This window comes from Rhinoderma darwinii, chromosome 4 (genome assembly GCF_050947455.1).
Source record: "Rhinoderma darwinii isolate aRhiDar2 chromosome 4, aRhiDar2.hap1, whole genome shotgun sequence".
NCBI classification, from domain to species: Eukaryota; Metazoa; Chordata; class Amphibia; order Anura; family Rhinodermatidae; genus Rhinoderma; species Rhinoderma darwinii.
In genome coordinates this window covers 367,821,011-367,836,982 of record NC_134690.1, presented here as the reverse complement: position 1 = coordinate 367,836,982, position 15,972 = coordinate 367,821,011, and the positions used below count along the sequence as shown (strand labels likewise).

The 15,972-nt window shown below is 38.9% G+C and overlaps 1 protein-coding gene across 1 annotated transcript in view; it reads right to left on the bottom strand.

Annotated features, from left to right (window-relative positions):
* The window catches only part of MACROD2 (mono-ADP ribosylhydrolase 2), a 1,597,693-nt gene that overhangs the window by 1,214,670 nt on the left and 367,051 nt on the right, over positions 1-15,972 (bottom strand). The gene's annotated exons all lie outside the window — the stretch shown is intronic.

Sequence of the window (15,972 nt, the reverse complement as noted above, 5' to 3'; positions counted from 1 at the left end):
AAGTTGTTTGTAATGAGACAATCCCTTTAAGTGTAGACAGATAGAGGCATACAGGCAGAACTTGACTACAACAACTGATTAATTTCGGCATAATTATTGCAAGACTACTCCACTTTTTTTTCATTCAAAGAATTCCTTTCTAGTGTTGCAGCTACCTATAGTTAAGAAGCTGTTTTTTTGGTTTGTTTGTTTGTTTTTTAACTACAATCCCAATGGACAGTGATAGCCAAAGACTCGGCTCAGACATGAAATAAAAAAACATGTTTTTTTTTTATTCCAATACGCACATCAATCAGGTCAATTCTCTAAGAAACTATGAACTCACATGAAGATATAGCAAAAGTAAAAAAATGGACTCCAGTGAAAAGGCAGCTTTTTAGAAGGTGTGAAACGATTGTCAGTTATTTGTTAGCTGCAGGCTTTTTCCTTTTCTTCCACCAGTCAACAAGCTCCTCTGCCTGTCAATGGCTTATGATCTGATAAGGGAGCTCTGTTTATTTTCAGACTAGCCGTGGGGAAGAAGAGAGAAACCTGATTACATCAGGGGCATTTCAGAACTGACAAGACCTTTGCCCTGGGGGCCACTAGGGATAACAAAGAGGAAAGCAAGAGGAGGGGTAGAAAACAGCTGAGGTGGCTATTTGAGGGTCTTCTCTACAAACAATCGAGATCATCTCAACCGAAAATAAAGAAAACAACCGACATCTGCTAGCTACCTAGGCTTGTCCTAAAAAGCCTTTACTTTAATGGGCGGGATGCTGGTAGGAGCTGACTTCTATTGTATAGCTACATGCTTAGGCTCCCCTGGACATCAATGGATTTGAAAATATAGTTACCTTTCAGTCAAGACAAATCTCTGCAATTATGTCTAAATCTTACACTGCTAAATCCAATGTAACACTTAAGATAAATACTTAATTGCATTGTAAGCTTATTTTTACCCACAAACCAAGTAAATCTTGCGGCTTGATTTTGTTGAACATACTTTCAACTATTTAAAAAATATGTACAAAAGGTAAATTTTCAAATATGTACTATTTTAACTACATTTAATTACAATTATGTCCGAATCAGCAGACTTAATTTATTTATTTTTCATTTGTAGCCATTTTCTACAAATATATATATATATTTTTTTAACTACTTTTATTAATGGAAACTTAGAGAACTCCTTTAGAGGGTTATTCCCATCTGATAAATTGCTGGCATAATCCAGGGATATGCCATCGCTTTATGCTCAGTTGGGGTCTGATTCTGGGACCTCGCCAATCCGGTGAATGAAAGGGCCATGGCACTGGTCTTGCACTGTCTCTCCTACGTTTTCCCTGCACAGCGGTGCTCAAGGCCACCGACTGTGCAGGGAACAGCAGAACAGCCCACACTGATCAGAATCGATCCTCCATTCTCAGGATCGAAGGGGGTCCCAGAGGTCAGACCTTCACCAATCATTAAGGGATGGCATATCCTAGCAATATGCCATTACTTTATTAGATGGAAATTGCCCTTAGAGTAAAATTTGTATACTCCAACAATCTCTTTGGTGAATATATTGAAGTACAGTTGATGGAACAAACATAAAGAAAGCAGTTGTGTTCTGAAAAAAAATCACCGCACATTGTAGCCTAATTTTTCACATAGAACGGTGTTTCAGAGCGTTTCATATTTTCAGGTTTCATATTTTCACTGATGCCAAAGGTTTCCAAAAAATTCAGCCACTAGTTTCTCATGAACATGTTGTTAGTCTTATCTTCAACTTACACCCTACATGGGCAATGGGCATATTAAAACTACACATTGGTGAAATTGTCATTTTGCTGGGCAATATTCTAAAAAAGTCAAACCAATCAAAATGTTAAAGCAGAACCAGTGACTATGCTGCATTATTATGCTCCAGTGGAAGCAAGCAACGGTATACTGTAGAAGAACATGGGGCACATTGATGATGTGCCACCATCACTTATCTTCCTCTTAGAAGGGAAAACTGCTGGTCCTCAGCATTGGACAAAGTAGTTAATAGGTCAGTAGCTTTTTTTTTTTTTGTACATGTACCATGTCTCCAAATTATCTGGCAGCTCTCTTTTGCATGTTTTTCTTAGGACGGACAGTCTTCAGTTTGGAAGTGTCGTCTAATGTGTCGCAAATATATGACAAATTACAAAGTGCGTACACCATTTTCAACACAAAGAAAACTCTGGGGCAATTTATGCCACATTAGACCAGATGTGCAATGTGATAGGGCTATATATAAAGTAGTAAAATGTTGCAGATGTGACCTTTTAAGTAGCCATTTCAGGTGAAAAAGAAACTGACTGGCGCGTTCTTCAATGAGATCATCTGGAATAATATTTGCTCTTATGACCACTACTTTACCTTGCATATTTCCAGTACTCCAGATACATTTATATATATATTTAACATATTTTTGGAATGTTGGTGCTATATAATCACCAGGAAATTGGTGCAATTTTTCAGAAATAATCCCTTAAATTCATGAGTTTTCAGCTTGGAAGTGTGGTCTAATTTGTCATAAATGTGTGTCAGATTTATAAAGGCTATGCAACAATTTCTACGATACACCAGGTCAGAGCAGCCCTACTCTGTAGAGGGACTTTGTAAGTTGCAATAAGCATGCAAAATCCACATATGTCCATGCAATAAATTTATTAATTTGGTGCACATCACACATTGTGCCATTTTGGCAAATTAAACCAGTTGGCAAAGTGAGAATTTTAGAAATGTTCCCTAGTGCATTCTCCATGTGTATATACATTTATTTTCACATGGATACCCGGTCACATTTTGTGTCGCTGAACAGTAATTTATTATCGTTTTTGACTAACTGAAATATGTAAAAACGCAACTTGCATCACTGTTATCTGTAGTAAAATGTAGGCACTTCGGAAGGGTCACCTACTGGAGGTTGAGAGACTAAACAAGAAAACGTCTCCGATAAACATATCAAAGAAAAACTAGTTTATCACAGCATTTTACAAGCTTTTAGTATTCTAAGGCAGCTGTGACCTGGTACAATCTAATTATTTCTCCAATACCCATTGGAATAGTTCAGGACGATTTGCAGCAGCTTCTAACTGGCGCGTTAAGCATTTGGCCAGACATCACAGAATAAACAGATAGCTGAATGAGCGTTCTGTAGATCTCTCATGAACCTCCCATAGGTGCGTGTTAAGGTAGGCCACTAATGTTTCTTAACATGCATCGCAGCCTGGTGACAGATAAAACCAGCTGGAAATTAATGATATCAAGGAAACACTGTGAAGCTTTATACAGCAAATAAGCATTGTGCCTCCCAAAGTCTTCTCTTATATAACAGATAATGAACACCGCCACCATGCATCACAATATAAACTTTACCTAATAAAATCTGCATGTAAAATAGGTAAAAATGCGTAAGGAAAATAAAATTGGTGTTTTATCAGGACAACACATTCCACCAAAAAGTTACAATCAAATAAACAGATATATAAAGTTGACCATACTTGGTGAGATGTCTCCATGGTTGGTTAGACGTGTTGGAGGTAATGCAGTGGGGCTCTGATCCTTCAGAGAACAGAAAGATTATTTTCCTTCATGTTGAAAAGTGCACAATAGTGCCCATGATGATATAATTTCCAGCCTCTTATTAGAAATTTGGTTGTTTCCGCCAGACAAAACTGGATAAATTGTGACAAAATCCCATGAGATGTGTCTAATATTATAGTAATTGTTACAAGATGAAGCATAAGACTGGTTATAAAGTATTGGTCTAGTAAATCTGTTATAATATACATGGACACGCCAGTAGCTACTCTCAATTTCGGCACCTTTACATTGTTTATTTAATCCCCTGGGGTTTTCCTACAGTTCAGGACAATGCGGCTAGGCCTCCATGTAGCCTGCAGGGATGTGACCATTCTTTGTTTGGATGTAATTGGGAAGCCGACAAACTGCACACCTGAGTAACTGGTAATTTCTATAATCTTCTGACCATTAACGGAGGTCATTTAATAGACAATGTGGATGACCCAGGTGCATGTTAAAACTTGTACTTCTAGGCCTTCTTCACATCACGTTTATTCCGACGTATACGTTAAACGTAAGTTGTGATGGATGCCTGAATGTATGATCACACAGGGTGGATATGCTGCCAATAAGTCTGAAACATATCAGACCAACAACACGCAGGGAAAACCGGCCAAATAGTCGCACCAAATGGTCTACACATATTCGGGCGGATTGACTGCTGCGTAAAAGGACAGACAGAAAAAAAAACCACAATACTTCTTCTGGCACTCCCTTCGCAACTTGTCATTGCTTTTCTGTCCGGTGTGCCTCTATGCTGCCTCCTGTGATGACGTTTCATCACAAGTGATGGCTGAAGTCTGATTGGAAGCAGTCACATGTGATGAAACGTCATCACAGGAGGCAGCCTATGCCCACACCGGCCAGAGTAGCTGGGACCCGTTGCAATATGCGCGCCATTAGAAGTGAATTTTGCGGAATTTGGTGTGAATACACAGCGTATTCACAGCAAATTCTGCAATAATTATCATTTGCTGCAGAATTTAACTTCCCCATTTAATTCAATAGGGAGAATATATGCAATAAAAAAATCTGCATCGAACACACAACATAAATTGACATGCTGTGGATTTGAAATCCGCACCGCAGGTCAATTTATGAATGTTTTCTATGGGGAATTTTTACACAGCGTGTGAATAAGATATCTTGGCAAGTGTGTACATAGCCTTACAGTGGCATCCATCACTATAAACTATAATGGAATCATTAAACGGATACATCATGAACTGGGGTCATGAGTGTTCATGACGTATCCGTTAAAACGAATGCCATTATAGTGTGTGACATATGCCAATATTAGGCATCAGTTTATTCCATCCTTCATCCATAGACTATGGTTTGTGCTTATGTCATCATATTCTCCTATGTTAAAAAAATTGTATATTTAGGGTATACATTTTATACAGGATTCTGTTATATGGAATAGTAGTCTACGATGCTATTCCTTACTGAAAAAAAACGATACTGAAGAGTGTCCTTTTGGCCTCTGCCGGGCTAGTGGAGCCCTATGTTAAAGTTTAGCATGTATCCGGTAGCTTTCTCACGTACATGCTAAACGTAAGGAATAAACGTGATGTGAGGGGGCCCTAATAAAAACTTTACATGGCTTACTAATAAGGTAAAAATACATTTAGTACTGAAATTTGTTAATTTTTCTAAAACCAAAGCAATTGAGGCATAGTCTATATATACGCTATACGGCACATACACTACATTTCTCAATGAAAGTCCTTATGTTGGACAGGGGTTTCTTGGGACCACAAGAGGATACTATTGCGCAATCCTACTCCATAGTTACAAACTCTTTTTGTTATAATGGCGCAGGTCATTTTTTTCAGAATTGCTGGCCATACACATTAGGCCTCACTTGTCCGTATTCCGGATGTAAAATCATAGATCCCTGTAGATCTAAATTCAGTTTATTAGAAGTACAGGGGTATTACATCCAGAATACAGACAGTTAAACAAGGGTACAATACCCCAATGAGACCTAAGATAGCTGTTGGCCAAATAAGCATGAGCTATCGCCGAGACTCCCCCATAAACAAGAATCTTTGCATTGACCAAGCATGCATGTTTACTTCTGGGGATAAGCTCTCACAGAGACCTCTGGCAGCTCTAATTTCCTGGAAGGACCAAAGATCAGGCATGTTGGAATCCAATTGTCTAATGTGTATGGCCAGCTTAAGGATTTATGCATCATATGTGAATCAACCCAAAAAAAGTATTAGACCCTAGATTTCATGGACCCCGTTGTGAAAAGTCCAATCGAATCGTGTCAGATTATGGGCTCTTACAGAGGTACTTTATTTGGGTGCACAACAAACACTCCTTCATCCCACCAATCCTACGAGTGCTACTCTTGGTAGGTTCAGTATTACGTAGAAGTATATAGTATAACTATCATGAAGAATACATTTGCCAACATTTTTAAACATGGGGAACAAATAGCAATAACCCTGCAGTAATATAGGACTGCTGCCTTTTGCTGAAAGAAACCTAAAAAAGACTGTGCTTGCAAATAGAATACATAAAAATGTGTAAATTATTCTAAATAGTGTGAGAACTGGAAGTAGGTGAGAAAGTGCTGATCATGGGGCAGACAATTTTCTGGATTTTCTGTCATAATCCAATTGAGGAACACAATAGACAGCCTGTTTCAGACAATTTTTGCTAATCCCCTTTAAGACAAACTTTAGGTTTCATTTTCGAATCCACGTAGTATAAAGTTTGGTATGTTACACTTTTAATAGGATATTTGGGATTTCTAAAGTTTGAGGTTTTCTTTTGAGGAGTAGGGCGGGGGAGTTGGCACAGGCTGTTTGCTCAGGCTGCACCCTGCTATGTATGAGGAATGTCATGTGACCAAGGAGCCCACCGAGACCGCAGGCACAACTGGCAACAGTCCTCAAGAAAGACTTTCATTTTTGTTAATCCTCTGAGACTTTTTCTTAACACAGATAATTCTGCCTCAGTGAGTAAGGAAGAAGGAAAAAGGTCTCTGAATTACAATGGAGAATTAAAAGAGAGCAGCAGCCTTCACTGCACACATTTTCCTTATTGGATTTTCAACTTCAAAGGGAAGGCACCGAGTAGACAAAACAGCAAACACCACTGGATTTCTGAGGAAATCATTTACATAAAACCTGAAGTGCATGATTTTGGGCTTTTGAATAACTTAGTGTGATGTGAAGATATTTGGAGCATGCGCCAGGAAAGCTCCCAGTGCATATGCCAAATGTAGCCATAGGCCCCTATTCACCCAATGGAGGCCAAAAGAGTGTCCTTTTGCCCACTGTCGGGATGGCATTTGTCAGCATACTTTTTTTTATTTTTACGGTTTATGAAAGCGCAGCAGATTGAGCTGTCCTATAAAGTGGCCCTCCGCAAAGAAAAAACAAAGAAACCTGTATTCTAAGAGCCTTAACCCATGTGAGGGTTTTTTCTTTCTTTCAGGGCAAGTTGTCGTTTCTAATGGTACTATTTAAAATGTACTAAGAAACGGAAAAATAATTTTGTAGGATGAAGTAAGAAAACAAAAATAAGAGAAAATTTCTTTTTTTTTGTTTTTGTTTACTTACTACGTTCACCCTGCTGTAAAACGGACTGCTGTTAACTTTATTCTGCAGGTCAATATTAATACGGCAATACCAAATTTATTACATATTGCTGCTTTTACTAAATAAAAGCTATATGCTTAAAAAAAAACAATAACAAAAAAATTGTTCTGTGTCGCCATATTCTGAGACCAATAACTTATTTGTCCGTCAATGGAGCTGGGGGCTTATTTTTTGCAAAGCAAGCTGTAGTTTTTATTTATACCATTCTAGGGTGCATGTGAATTTTTAAGGCAAGGTGACCAAAACACAGCACTTTTGGTGTTCACCGTGTGGGATAAACATAGTTATATTAGAATAGTTCAGACTTTTACAGACGTGGCAATACCAATTATGTTTAACTTTTAATATTTTTGTTTCTACATTCCTAAAAAAGATTTAATTTTTACTTGTTTGTTTGTCCCACTAGGGGATTTAACACCCAAAGAGAGGACTAGAAAATCACTTTACTGCCATAGGCATGCATACAGTGTGTTCCCGGTGTGCCCAGGCAGAGCCTTATACCTATAAATATATATATTTTTTTTACGACTTCCTTTTTTTTGATCGATATGGCCTGGTGAGAGAAAACGTGCGTGGTGCTAGGTAAACCACACTCTATCCCCCCACTCTCACTAGGCATACCCTAACCAAATGGCATATGCCCGCCTATGTTTGAGATATATATATATACATACACATATATATGTATATATTTTGTATCATTTAGTTGGAATATGCTGTTCAATTTTTGTTGTGTTTATGGGATCCATATATGTGGGGTTAGTGACTGCCTCCACTTGTTGTTCTTGCACTCCTCCCACTCTGCCCTGGGTGATTTTAATCAGTTCAATGCTGGATCCTACCATCCCCAGGTATATATGTAGGCTTAGTCCCAGTTCTGGGTGTATGTGCAGCGTAGGTTCCCACCTTACAGAGGTCGCCTTGTCGTGGCAGGTGGGCTAACACTTTTTGATCAAAATGTGCACTAAGAACCTCCCTATTTGTAGGTAGATTGAGCTTTAGTGCATATCTATTTATATTTAGTGGTTTAGGTGGCATTAGTGTTGCAGGGTGCTGTCGCCATTTTTTTATATCTGCTATATATATATATATATATATATATATATATATATATAGAGAGAGAGAGAGAGAGATACATACTGTACATGTATAATAAGGAATTCAATATATGAAAGATAAAGATATAAGAATATATAGTACTATACTATACTACATGTGCCATACCCATATAAAAAAAACAACCCAAAAAAAATTAAAATAAATTACTCGTGTGCTTGAGTTTAATAAAACTACGCATATTTGATTTTTGCTAAGACTGGAATCCGAATACTGGAATCAGTAAAAAAAAACTTCACTTTTGGATCTGTACTTTCATATCTTAGGTTTTCAGCCTAATAAATGTGCTTATATACAGAACGGCCTCATTCACACAAGGTAAATGACTGTTTGAGAAATACAACAGAATCATGAACAATAAGTCTGGAATTGGTAAATTAGCCGTTGTCAAAAAAAGCTAAATGCAGTGTGCGGCTCTTTATTGTGATTGGACCGATACAGAACCTATAAAAGATATATTGCTCCAACCAACCATAGAATATGTGACAACGATATGGACGGATACCAAAGTTCAACTGTGAAATGTCATGGAGTAGCAATAATTGATGTTTTGAGTCTTTACTATATGCCTCACTGCACACATACTGTATCATATTCCCTAATGGATAGAACATAAGGCTAGATCCAAGCACACACCAGTGTCTCCTAGGGGGCGAAATGAATATGAATGCCAGGAGATGTTACCAGATGGAGAACACATTGACACAGGAAAAGGAGTGAGCACTTTGTAAGCTCCACATGATTGAGTGTCCGGACCCTGTATTATTAAGAAACCTTTCACTTTAAAAGACCATAATATGATAAAAGAAAAAAAAAAATAGGACTTTACTACACACATTTAAATTATAAATTAAAATAAGAACCACACATATTACCCATAATAAGGTAAGAACTATTATTTTGAGGTAAGCAAGAAAGCAGGTAATGTCCCCAAGCACTAAATCTCTGTACTGCGCTGCAGAATATGTTGCGCTATGCTTCTGGTCGAGAATACCTGCTTAATTTGGAGGCGCCATACCACAGTACACCTCAAGCTGGCCCTACATTTTAGATAGTTGTCAGCTGAACGCTCATTCTGCCGACAGCTATTCCTCCCGATGCCCCAATACACATGCACGCTCGGATCAGCCAAGCGTGCATGTGTTCTCGGGGAGAAAGCTGAAGCTAGACTCGTCCATCAGCGGCTTATCTAATAACAAACAAAAGTATCAGGCATGGTGAAATTCTACATGCCCTCCTTCTCCCCCGCCCTACACATTGGATAGTTGGCTGGTGCCGCCGAAGTTGGCGGGTTTGGCTGACATACATCTAATGTGTATGGCCAACTTAAGGCTCCGTAATATTGCACAGTAGGGGCTCTAGTTCATTACACCTTATGATTATGAGGATTTCTATTAAATAAGTGCCAGAATGACTCCATGTAAATAAAGCCTTAACAGTATTACTATGATTTTCTTTTTTACTATTCGTTGTGGCAGAGTGGAGTTTGTCAGTATATAAAGATGAATGAATCGATGATTGGCACAATTATGAAGTCATGATGATTTTCTATGATGGTTTAACATAGGTATTGAAAAAATATTTCTTATGGAAATGTACATTGCAGAATACAAGAGAATATTTGCAGTGCTAGTGATACATACACACAGTATCAATTCCTGTCTTTTTTTTTTTATTATTTACCCCAAATATAATGTAATAAAAAAAAAGAATATAAAGTCAGTTTTTCTATATGCAGAGGAGCGTAAAGTAAATCCCATGTTCATGTTTGAAGGCCTTTGACACTTGAAGTTTTAGGAGAAGTCATCAGACTCCCTTTAAAGTTTATGTCACCGCTGGTGCCGGGACACACATAAATAAACACAATCACAGCCCTCCTGAGTAAAGGACATCCTTTATATGACTGCAAACAGACAGGTTTTATGTACCCGGAAAAGCTGAAAAACACATGGAGGAAATCACTCTTGAAAGATTTAGTTCGCAGAGTAATTTAGTTTCTTAGTGAAGTGTACCAGTGGAATTTCTATTTACTTGCTGAAAGGTTTTGGAAGATTTTATTTGGCAGGCATGGAGTATTTGACCCACCGCCCCTTCCTTATAAATGTCAGAAAAAGAAATATTAATCCATACAGCTGAATGACCAAATATCTAAAGTGCTTCCATATTGGGAATAAAATTTAGAAGGTTCCCAAACTATAACTCAGGAAGTCTCTGGGTCTTTAACACCTCCGTAAAGTAAAGGCCCTTTTACATGGGCCAATGATCGGGCAAACGGGGCAATGATCGGACATATGAGCCAGCGATATTTTATGCTGCCTAAACGATACGATCAGCTGATTAACGTTTGCTCGTTCATCAACTGATCGATGCCCTGTTTGCACGGGCCAACGATCGGGCATACACGGGCCAATGATCGGGCATATGAAGGATCATTCCCGATCATTGCACTGTGTAAACAGGGCAACGATCAACCAATGAACGAGCAAATGCTCGTTCATCTGCTGGTCGTATCGTTTAAGCAGCATAAAATATTATTGCTGTCGGCAACACATCTCCCTGTGTATACAGGGAGTTGTACTGCCGAGATGATGGAAATGTGCGGGAACGAGTGCTCGTCCCGATAGGTCATCAGTATGTCATCGGTGCGGGTCTGACACCCGGACCCGGCACCGATAAGCCGCTCTGGTAGCCTGCGGGCACCGGATCTTGTGACACATAATGCTATGTACGGAGCCCTGAAGCAGTTGGCTCCGTACATAACATAGCGGCCGTGCTGCAGAACTGCCGGTCGGCTCCTATTCACTTGAATAGGAGCAGAGCTGCAGTACTGCAGCTCGGTCGCTATTCTGTGGCCGGAGCGAACTGCTTCAGCCTTGTACAACCGATGCACAAAGGCACCGGACCAGCTGATCTGTTCGGGGCCCGGGTGTGGAGACCCCCACAGATCATGTACTGATGACCTATCCGGTGGATGGGTCATCAGTTGTCAGAAGTTGGAAAACCCCTTTAAGACCTTATACCCCATATATTGCAATAATCGAACACCTATGAGAGATAACAATGAACAGTCCTGCAATATGGATCACCATTAAATCTACAGCAATTCTGCTATAATTACAGTTTAAGGCACATCATTGTCCTCTACAGTGGCTCTACTTCACTGAGGCTTTATAAGGTTGGGATCACACACCGTGTTTTGCAGAGTTTTAATGTTTTTGTTGGTATTTTTCTCTGCGTTTTTTAGATCAAGAGTACTGTTGCCAGTTGTTATAGTGAAATATTGAAAAGTCTACATAAACAGCATTTCGTTTTTGGAGTCTTTAAAGTTCAGTGTAATTTTTTTTCAAAACGCAGCAAGCTTTGGGTACGGCATTTTTTAACTTGCATTTTTCCTTAGGCTTCTCTATAGTACTTGAAAACCGCCAGGAAAAACCGCATGTTTAAAATATTATAAAATTAAAAAAGCCACCCAAAACCCATGCAAAAAAACACCATAAATAAAGTTGGTTACATATTTAAAAAAACTTTTTTTTGCGTTTTTAACATGTGTTTTTTCATGTCGTTTTAAAACATCAGACAAAAACCCTGTGTATGAAGGAGGCCTAACTCCACTGTGTGTGGCATGACCCTTTCCAAAAACACTAGTGCAGCTGCAAAACTCTTTAGCCATATTTTTCACCTTGGATTACAAGCACATACTTATTATGGTAGCTTTCCAAGGAGCAGGGAATTAACATTAAAAACCCACCCAGTGAGAATATACTCCGAGTCATCACAAACAACAACATGGACGAATTGTAATGTTTGTCTTTTTATTATATTATCATTTTAAATGGAACCTGCGTAAACCTCTATTATGTGTCATGAATAAATATTAGGCTTGGTTATGGACACATAGTCCGTGTGATTCTGTTAAAAAGTTCTCTAAACTTTCAAAAATGACTTGGTAAAACATATGGAGCTATTCAGGTGTTTAAAGGGGGTTCTAAATAACTTGAAATATAAACGTACAATAATATTTAATTTACACTTTATAAGGAGAGGAGATCACGGCCATGGACAGGGGATGTGTATAGAAGCTGTTTTCTTGATCAGTAGCCTCCCTTGTCTTGACCTATGCTGCTATGTTTATTAAAAAACAAATGATGGTTGCCGAGGGGCAACCGTCTGTACTGTCTAATCAATAACTTCCACAGTAGAGTGATTATAGCAGACATTATTATTATGTAAATGACTTGTAGTCAATCCACACTGCAATAAACATGCTCCACCTATTGCTCCATTGTAATGCACGGCCATGAGGTTTGTGTTTTCTAATTATGTTAATATCTCTGGCTGTGTGACTTGGGTGGTAGACATGGCTCTTCCTTTCTTTTGTATAATATACAGCTTCCACTACAAGACCGCCTGAAAAAGTGTATTCAACCTAAGACATTGAATCTCTGTACACACCAAATTGCTGCATGTTCCTCTGAGAGCTATGGACAGTACATGCAGAAAGCCATAAAACCTATTTCATCTCTAGCCTGCCCCATTTCATTGCTGGCAAGTACCGTAGTTAATGATAATGTAGGGGCATTCAGTCCTTTAAAATAAGAAAAAAGTTGAACTTTTAGTTATCCAGTGTAAACACCCTCCAACTCTCAGGCCGCTGGACATCTCTAATGACCACAATTCTCAAGATGACTTCAAAGTACAATCCCTTATTTGTCAGGAACAGGGTTCTCCTGCAGTCTATCAAGGGTATAATAATACTTTGAAGTTTACTCAAGGGCACCCTATAGTGAAGAAACCCTTGAAGACTCTAAAGTCATTTAGGTATCGGCAAACCTAAAATAAAAGTCAATATTGACTTCTGTTAAACTTAAAAAAATAAAAAAATAAAAAAAAGAGTCAACGTCTACGTGAATGTTATGTTACTTATCAGAAATAGGTTGTAAAAATTGTATATAGAAATTAAAACGAATAATAATTTACTCTAGATGAAGCAGTTAAAAAATTGAAAAAAATGACAATACAAAAGAGGGGAGACGAGAAGCACGCACATCTATACACAACCTCTATGGATGAACGAGGCCTGGATTTCGGCTGTGTATATCGGGATTCTCCACCAATTTTAGTGCTCATTTAACTACTAACATAGAAACTGAAAATTGGCCATACCTATAGATGCTAATTCAGATAATCTGATAATCTTCACACCTGTGTTGTCAATCTGTTTAGGATAACTTCCAGTATGGGGAAAAATTTACATTGTTAATATTTTTGTAGCTTTAAATGTCTGATGTTATTTGACCCCTTTAGGCTTTTTATAGACATTAGATTTATTTTTCTTTTTTACAGATCCTGTTGATATCAACTGACAATCTAATAGCAATAGGACCGGGCAGAGTCTTGGTTGAGGGCTGCCGTCTTGAGAAACAAGAATCTTAAGACCTCATGAACACAGCCATATTATGGATCCGTAATATGGCGTTGAATGCCTGCTATGGGTCCATACTGTACTTTCATGTGGCTCCAATTTTATATTGTCATAGAGAGGCATGTTCTATTATATGGGTACTCTCCCCTAGAAACTTTGTATGGAACTGTATTCTCACCTTTAAGCAAAGGCACTATATGGCAGCACACAGAGTACCTGTGACTCTGTAATATAGAAAGCTGGCCATACACTTAAGATAACTGTTGGCTGATTGATCGTCCGGCCGACAGCTTTCCCTCCTGACTCCCCCATACAGATGTACACTTGGCTCAGCCAACCGTGCATGTGTTTTCATCATGATGAAGGGAGAAAGCTGTTGAAAGGCTCTTCTGGCAGTGACCTATCTCCTTATGAACCAAAGGATCAGGCATGTTTCCAAGTCTGCCGTCGGGGGAAGAGTCCGGACGCCCCAATACACATTAGATGGTCGGCCGCGCCTGTGGGAATCGGCGGGTGCGGCCGACATACATCTAATGTGTATGGCCAGCTGAACTGTAGCACTTATACTGTACAGGCTTTTTGTATTAAGCACAGATTTTTTTTTTCCAACCAATCCATTCCACCAGAGATAAGCGTCAAAAATTAAAGCCAAATGGAGGATATGGGGCTGAAGACTGGGAAACAAAAGACACGATAGATAAACCGGAAAAAGTACAGTAATAGTGCTGAAATATAAAAGGGCACTAATCTCAATAGCACTATTAGATGTAGGAATATATTTATGTTTGCACTATGGTGAGCAAAAACATATATACATACCCTATATAAATACCCGTTTCCCCGCTCAATGTCATAGCCCCATACTTGTTCTGTAATCACTCTGATCGATAATGGAGAAAACTTTAACAATGCAGGTTGTCCTAATTTTGTCTTTTTGTATTAGTGCTAATTATTAGTCTTCCTGTCATTTGAGTGTTTTGTGTTCTGCTCCATCTTCCATATTGACAGCTGTGGAACCCATTGAAAGAAAAAAGAAAAGTAATATAAAAATAAAATATAAATTGTATGCATTGTAGACAAAGACTCGCATTTATTATCTCAGGATATTCAGTGCCACATTCAATAGGAGCACTAAGCAACAATAGGGTGGAAATTATTTCTAGGAACTTGGCCAAAGATTGTACTTTTTGACACATTTTATTATCATTGTGATAAATCACAAAAAAACAAGATAGATTTCTATTCTGCATATTGCTTGTTTAATCTCAATGCTACTGTAGAAATGTGCAGATAGGGCTAACTATTTAATTGCCAAAAGAGCCGAGTGTGTGGAGCTGGCCAAAGATGTGTATGATACAACCAGTAATGATCCCCCATATCGGTAATCATTGATTTTATGGTATCCAAACCATCAGACACAAATCAATAGAAATCTGATTAATCAGTAGAAAAAAACTGGATGTCGGTAAATGATTGACAATATGTATAAAAAATTGGCCACATCTTCAAAAGGTGTTGTCCACGACCGGGCAATGATATTCACAGGATAGGTCATCATTATATGATCGGTGCGGGTCCGACACCCAGAACCCGCACCAATCAGCATGCCCGTCTGTTTTGAAGGGTATGCAGCAGTTGGAGCCGGAAGCAGATGGCTCCGACCACTGCATAGCGGCCGTTCTGCAGTACTTCAGCTCGGGCGCTATCCCGTGACCAGAGCCTTCTGCTTCCGTCATGGACGTCCAATGCCCGGAGGCAGCCGAAGCAGCTGATTGGTGCAGGGTACGGGTGTTTAACCCCCACCGATCATATACCGGTCGGTTGGTCATCAGTTGTCCAGTCGTGGACAACCCCTTTAATAATTTCTGTTATGGGTTAATTTGTTAGTTTTATTTTTATTTTTTTTAGGCAAGTTCATTGAAATATTACAGTATAAGGACATGACCCTATAGAGTTAGAAAAGGGACACTATAGCCGACTATGCACATTAGACTACTCTCAGCAGAATACGGCATAAATCGAATATGTAGGGGGGCTCTCAGCCTCACATGCCTATTCGCCATGTTTGATTTCCATGACCAATACGATCGTTCTCTTTGTCTCTTGGAGAGAAGCAGCGCCAGAGATGTTTGGCATCTCCCCTCTCTTCCACAGGGATTAAAAAGGACTCATAAACTGCTATTTCAGCCATGAAAAATTGTCATGCACATTTTATTGCAGATTGATCCCACAACC